Below are 7,269 nucleotides of genomic sequence, written 5' to 3'. Positions count from 1 at the left end.
CAGCTACCAACTGAGTGTAATTTCATAAGATACTCCAAGTGAGAATCACTCACTTGAGCCCAGGTAACCTGTAGAAGTATAAGAGATAATGATAAATTATTGTTTTAAACCATTTAACATGAATTATAGTGAAATTTTCTTATCAAATATTATACTTTAATAAATATACCTTTGCATTTCCAATATAGTACACTATTTTACAATTCTTAAAATTATGACTTTGAAGTCTGTGATGTATTTATTTCAAAATTAATTTATAGAGATCTTTAAAGGTGTTGTCTCATGGACCAGTTTTGAAACTATTTAATTTGTCCTAGACTGGTGTTATTTTAAATTAGCACAATGTCTTTAGTAGAACAGTTAACATTTTCCTTTTATACATGCTCATTTCTCAGTTCACAAATATGTACAACTTTTATCTTTTCCTTTTCTTTCTTTCTTTCTTTCTTTCTTTCTTTCTTTCTTTCTTTCTTTCTTTCTTTCTTTCTTTCTTTTCTTTCTTAGAGAGAGAAAGAAAGAGAGGAAAGGGTATGGGCAGAAAGAGAGGGAGACAGAGAATCTTAAGCAGGTTCCACACCCAGCATGGAGCCCTACTTGAGGCTCAATCTCACAACCCTGAGATCATGACCTAATATGAAATCAAGAGTCAGATTTAACCAACTGAGCCACCCAGATGCCCCTAACTTTTATCTTATTATTTTTTTAATCTTATATATTTATTTGAGAGAAAACAGAGAGAGCATGAAGGGGGGAGGGGCAGAGGGAGAGGGAGAGGGACATGCTGACTGCTCCCTGCTTAGCATGGAGCCAGACATGGCACTCAAATCCCAGGACCTTAAAATCATGACCTGAGCCTAAGTCAGGTGCTTAACCAACTGAACCACTCAGGTAACCTAACTTTTATTGTTTTTAATACAACTTTTGGATCCACTAGGAATTATATTACCTTCAAATACATTCTGAAAGTCACCAACTACTAGAATGTTTAATAAAAGTAATTTGAGACTGAGTGGGTTTAAGTCATTCTTCAGTTTCTCTTTAATGTAGTTGGTTTGTGCATTTATAATTCTTACTCCATCCCAGATCAGGGGACAGATTTCATTTTATAAATGTCTGCATGTCATAGATCTTGTAGCTCAAAGAAGGCTGAAGGAGGTAGCATGGTATGGGAGCAGGTCCCTGGACTAGCACTCAGAAAAATCGGCTTCTGTTCCAGTTGTGTGACTAGGTTTAGTCATTTCACCTCATTTTCTTCCTTTGTATTCAGATATTAATTCTTCTTTAAGGTTCTTTCCGCTCAAATTGGGGGGCAAAGCAAGGCATTTTGATTCCCAGACATGTCCTATTTGCCTACAATGGTCCCTTCTGGCTCTAGTTTTTGAGAGAGGCCAACTTCTGTTTTCTGGAGTGAACTGATCTTCAGCTTGGCTCCCAAAGTGAGCCAGGCACTGTCAGATGCTAATCCTATGTGACTGCAACTTTGAGAGGCTGGTTGTAACATTAGAATTGCACAGATTTAGGAAGACAGGTACTGATTAATTCTAATTGTTTTATTTATATACATACACAACAACTCATAAAATATAATCCAGGATTCTTCCAATATTATAATTTTCTTGATTAATATAGATATGAACAGAAGAATTGACACGAGATAATAATAGGATGTCTAAAAATAGAGATGTTTGCACATTCAAATCCTTTGTTTTTTAATTGTTGTATGCATAGCCTTCAGTTTTAGCCAACCATGAAAAACAAGGTGGTAATTTCACCCATCCATTCATAGAGCTGTGACAAATACTTCAGGACAATGCTGCCACCCACACTGCATTGTGCTTAGGAGTAAAGAGGTAAGATGGATATAGAAATTGAACTTTAAGAGACACCTTCACACAAATCATTTTAATTCAGCTTGCTCTTATTCAATCTTTTTACAAGAAACAATAATGTTGAAAAGGAGTTCTTACCCACAACTTAAAAAAAAAAGAGACATTAATAGATAAATCTGTAAAGAAAAAAAAAGAAATAAAACATGGAAAAATTCACTTTTTTGAATAATCAAAGAAAAGCCAATGCATCAAGTAATATGTATCAAAAGTCTTTAAAATGTTCATATCTTTTTATCCTGTTTGTTGCTTCTGCTTTATGAGAGATTTCCCTTTTTGCATTAGTGGTAAAAAATAGAAACCAATGCCCAACAGTAGAATGATATGTAAACTATAGTACATTTGTTCTGTTTAACATAAATTCCTTAAAAATGATATTTACAAAGACTGTGAAATAACATGGGACAATGTTCTTCAATTCATATTATGTGAGTAAATGCAAACTTAATACTCAATAACTTGACTGACATTCCAAAAAATACTGGAGTACCTATATATTTTTATCTTTAAAGAATATCCATGAGCTAGTAAGTAAGGAAAATAAGACCAGAAACCCAGGAAAGTAAGCAAAGAATTGAAGCTGGGGTGTTTGTATAACCAGGTGAACTTGGATTTTAATCTGCATTTTGGAGTGGTAATCTTGGACTGTGGCTCTAGGACCAGGATAAAAAGCTCAAGGACCTATCCATGATGTGGGTTTAAATAGAAAAGCATCTCCTGTTAATCAGGAACAAAGAAGGGTTGCCTCTATGTGGGGGTCCAGTGAGGACATTTTAGACAACACAAACTGAAAAAGTTTGAGTCCACCAGGGCTTAACTAAAGGAAATCTGAAATATTTTACTTTAGGCAGAAAACAAATAGAAGATTTAAGATGCAAGAAAAAAAAATAAAGGCACAGAGAAAGTGGTGAATATGAGAGTCAATCTAATAAGCCTCTAAAACCACATTTGATTGTACCGTGGAGTAAAAATTTAAAAGAAGATAGAAATAAACTGCTTGATAGAATAGCATATAAATTAGGAGGGGATTAAATGGAACTGAAGTACTCTAAGACCATGTATTGTTCAGATGGAAAGAAAAGATTGATTAAATATTTCTAAGTTAACTATGCACATTAAAATTTCTAGAGTAATCATCAGAAGAGACATAGAATGTATATGTAATTTTCAAATTAATAGTACGATAAAACATTCTATAATCTAACATAAGACCAAAAAAAAGAGAAAAGAAAACAGGAAAGACAGGATCAATTTTAAAATTTGGGGGTAGAAAGAAATTCAAGTATCAGTAGATAAAAGCTCCCATGAAAAAATCAAAGATTATTAAGGCTGCATTATAAACAAAACAAAGTAAAATTGAGATACAAGCTGCTTACAAGAGACACACTATAAGCAAAATAATAATATAAAAAGCTCAAAAGTAACAGAAGAGAAACACATTTTGGGCAAAACCTAATCAAAAGAAACCTGGTATAGCTTTATTATTTCTATTAGACAAAATAATTTTAAGTCAAAAAGCATAAAAATAAATAAAAAGGGTCAATCATTTTCAGAGATTTTAATATATCTGTTTCAGTAACTGACAAATATAGAAAAAAAAGTAAGATATAGAAGAGTTGAATAATGGACATACAATAAAGTGATCAAGGTGTTTCACAACTAAATCATCAATGTTCTTTTTTTTTTAAACACACATGAAACATTTAAAAAATTGACTACATACTGGGCCCTAAAGTAAGTGTCAAAAACTTGCTAACAATTGGCATTTTGCAGACCATATTATTTGACCACAATAAAATTAATCTAGAAAATTCTAATAAAAAGATTATCTGACAAGTAAAAATATCCTGTAGATAGGAAACTAAGAAACTTCTTTTTAAATAAATCATATACCAAAGAAGAAATCATAAAGAAAATTAGAGAATATGTAAAACTGAATGATAACAAAAGCACTGTCCATAAAAACTTATGGGAAGTAGCTAAAGCATTATTAGAGGAAAAGACATAGCCTTTAGGACTTTTATTAGAAAGGCTGTAGGCTGCTGAGTTATGCCTTTCTATCAAGATGAAGTTAGGAAAGGAAAAACTATGTAAACCCCAAGAAAGAAGGAAATGTATAATGAGAATAATAGTAGAAATGAGTGAAGCACCAAACAATCATTACTTAGAAAGGACCAACAGAGAAAAAATTGGATCTTTGTTAGACTAATGAAATTGATAAGCTTATGGCAAGTATGATCAGAAAAAAATGAGGAAAAAGGCAAATAAATAATATTAGAAATAAAAAGGGGGACATAGCATCAGTGCTGCAGGAATTAAAATGTAAGAGGACATTATGAACAGTTTTATTCTAATATATCAAAAATTAAAACAGATGAACACATTTCTAGAAAAATGTCACCTATCAAACTGACTCAAGAGGATATAGAAAACCTGGATAATACTCATGTCCAGTACAGCTGGGGCTGGTAAACTATGGTACATGGGCTAAGTCTAGCCTGAGATCAGTTTTGTATAGTCTGCAAGCTGAGAATTGTTTTTACATTAAAAAAAAAAAAAAAAAAGGAAAGGAAAAGAAAAGAAAAAAAATAAAGAAGAATATGTGACAGAAGAGGACATGTACAAGGGTAGTCATAGCAGCATTGTTCATAGTAGCAGAAAACAGAAGCCTGCCTCAATTCCATCAACAGTAGAATGGATAATAAAGACTGTGGATTACTTGTATGATAGAATACTATACAACAGTGAGAATAAATTAGAGTAACATGTACCAACATGGGTGAATCTCAAAAAGAAAGGTTGAGGGAAAATAAGCCACAAACGAATACATGAAATAGGAGTTCATTAAACAGAGTTCAAAATTGAGGCCAAACTGAGCTATATTTACTGATACATTACCATTTGGCCAAACTATAAAGAATAGTAAGGAACGAGGAAGACCATAGTTGAGGAGAATAGTGGAGGGCTGTAATTGAAGACAATTACCTAGGGACTTCTAAAAAAGTGGTAAGAGTGCAAGATTGTTTGCATGGTGTATTGCCACTTCGATTTTAAAAACACACACAGAGAAGGCTAGAAAGAATTATACCAAAATGTTACCAGTTGTATTTGAAGGGTGACTTTCCATTTGATTTCTGTCAATTTGAATGTGAAGTGAAGGAAGCAAGAGCAGACTCAGTGACTTTATTTCTTGTTTTAGTCAACTAACCTAATTTTGATCACAAACATTTCGTCATGCTTTATCATTTTTGTTAATAATACTGATGTTTTTTTCTGCCTCCTTTTTTGGGTACATTTTAACTTTAAAAAACAGAGTTTGTTGGAGGCACCTGGGCCTCAGTTGTTGAAACTCTGCCTTGGGCTCAGGTCATGATCCCAGGGTTGAGCCCTGTGTCCGACTCCCTGCTCAGCGGGGAGTCTGCTTTATCCCTTTCTCTCTCTCCCTCTGCCTCTTCCCCTGCTCGTGCTCTGTCTCTCTTAAATAAATAAACAAAATATTTTTAAAGAAAATTATGTTGTACTTATAATGATAAACTTTAAAAATGAACTATAATTTTTCCCCCTTTTTAAAAAGGCAAAACAAGCTATCAAAAAGACTTTCGGGACGTCCTGATCTGTTATTAGAAGCTAGAAAAAAATCACTTTCTCTGTTGCAAGCATGACTTCAATATTGTCCTTCAAATCGCACAGCCTAGCAAGGAGATCTGACCTGCTGTGTGCCGGGGTCAGAGGGCAGTGTAGCGCGTGGACATGGGGCCCAGAGCTGGGGCAGCTGTCGGCACCTGCACCAGTGGGGAAGTCTTGGCTGCGATGTGCATTTTAATACCTATGTTGCTAGGACTCCCTATCAACCTTGGCTTCTTCCAGTAGTGCTTTGGTGATAGGGAGCTACAGTCTGGGAGTCCAGGAAGCCTAGAAGAACTGCTGTGTCTTCAGTACTCAGAAACAGTACTCAGGACAGGATGAGCATGGAATGGTTCCTGCTATCGTGTCTCATGGGAATCTGCAAATCTCGTGAGTTCTGAAAACAAAATATAGTATGATGAACTGGAAGAGGAGAGGGCCCTGCACACATGCCCATAGTTGCTTCCTTCTTGTCCTGTCTAAAGAGAAGAATGGATGTGGAAAGTGATGTGGATTTTTCACTGTTTACTTTCACAATGTTAATTTTATTCTACATTCTTATTTCTCTTGTAATAATGGATTTGTTTTTCACCGGTAGTAAACTTGGTTCACAAGATAGAGGAAAAATTTTGGAATTTCCTATTTTATATGGAAAAAAATGAAGATGCTGGGTTGATGAATTTAAGTTTAGTGAATTTAAGTTGAAAGTTTTAGGCATAGATTTAAATTTTCCAATAAAAAAATAACGCGAAATGCTTTTTATTATCTTTTATGGCATATTTAGTAAACCTGACTATTTGCTTTGCTTTATCTAGTTTGTCTCCCCTGAAAATTGGGTAAAATTTTTAGTTGAGCCAGCTGGTTGTTTGGTAAGCTTGCTAAAGACTTGACTAGCAGTTACATTTTCCTGACTTATTTGTTTGTGTATAAGACACCAAAGAGACAAGGCCTGCTACTTTTCCTCTGTAGAGAGGACAGATGTACTAGAAAGACAGTTTCTCAAATAAACTACTTACACAATAAGATTTCTCAAACACATAAACAAAATACAAACCCTGAGCCATCATTTTTGTTGGGATGTATAAATTTGAAGCTGGGATGGAAATAAAACCTCCTGCTTCCCAAACCAGGTTTGGAAAAAGATTCTTCTTTTGAGCTAACAGGCTAGTGGTGACCTTTGTTCCCTGAGTCTGTACCACTTAAAAGGATAGAACAAAAGTTTTTTCCACGCTCTAAGCCTTCTACAGTTGTAAGGTCAGGGATTAGAAATGAAAAATTATGATGACTATGTTAGAGACTATAACTGATATCTGAATACCCTCTAATTCCTCCCCTTCCTTTCTGCCACGTGGCCTTGCCTAGGTCATCCTGGGGCCTTTGTGCAGAATTGGGACAACAGGTAATTGTCCTAGGTCACAGACAGAAGTGACCTCTATTTGCTTGATTTAAAATGGATAAAGCAGAACATTTCTTCAGGATTAAAAAAAGACTGGATCCGAGAAAGAAAGGAGAAAGAACAAATCAACAAGGACTAATTTTGAGGGCAATTATTTTGGGGAATTTGGGCGTAGAGGTGAAGAGAAGTGCTCTTCATGCTATGTGAAGCATCTGGAGAAGGATGGAGTGAGTGATCATTTGAAGTTTTGCCGGATATTATAAGTGTAATGACTCTTAAGCATCTTTGAAAGATTACAGTAAGGGTTTTACTTTTCATTTACTTTTGGAGGTCGGATAGGGGAATCTTTTGAATGGGACACTG

Source organism: Ursus arctos, unplaced genomic scaffold (assembly GCF_023065955.2).
Source record: "Ursus arctos isolate Adak ecotype North America unplaced genomic scaffold, UrsArc2.0 scaffold_13, whole genome shotgun sequence".
NCBI lineage: Eukaryota > Metazoa > Chordata > Mammalia > Carnivora > Ursidae > Ursus > Ursus arctos.
Note: the sequence above shows the minus strand (reverse complement) of the source record.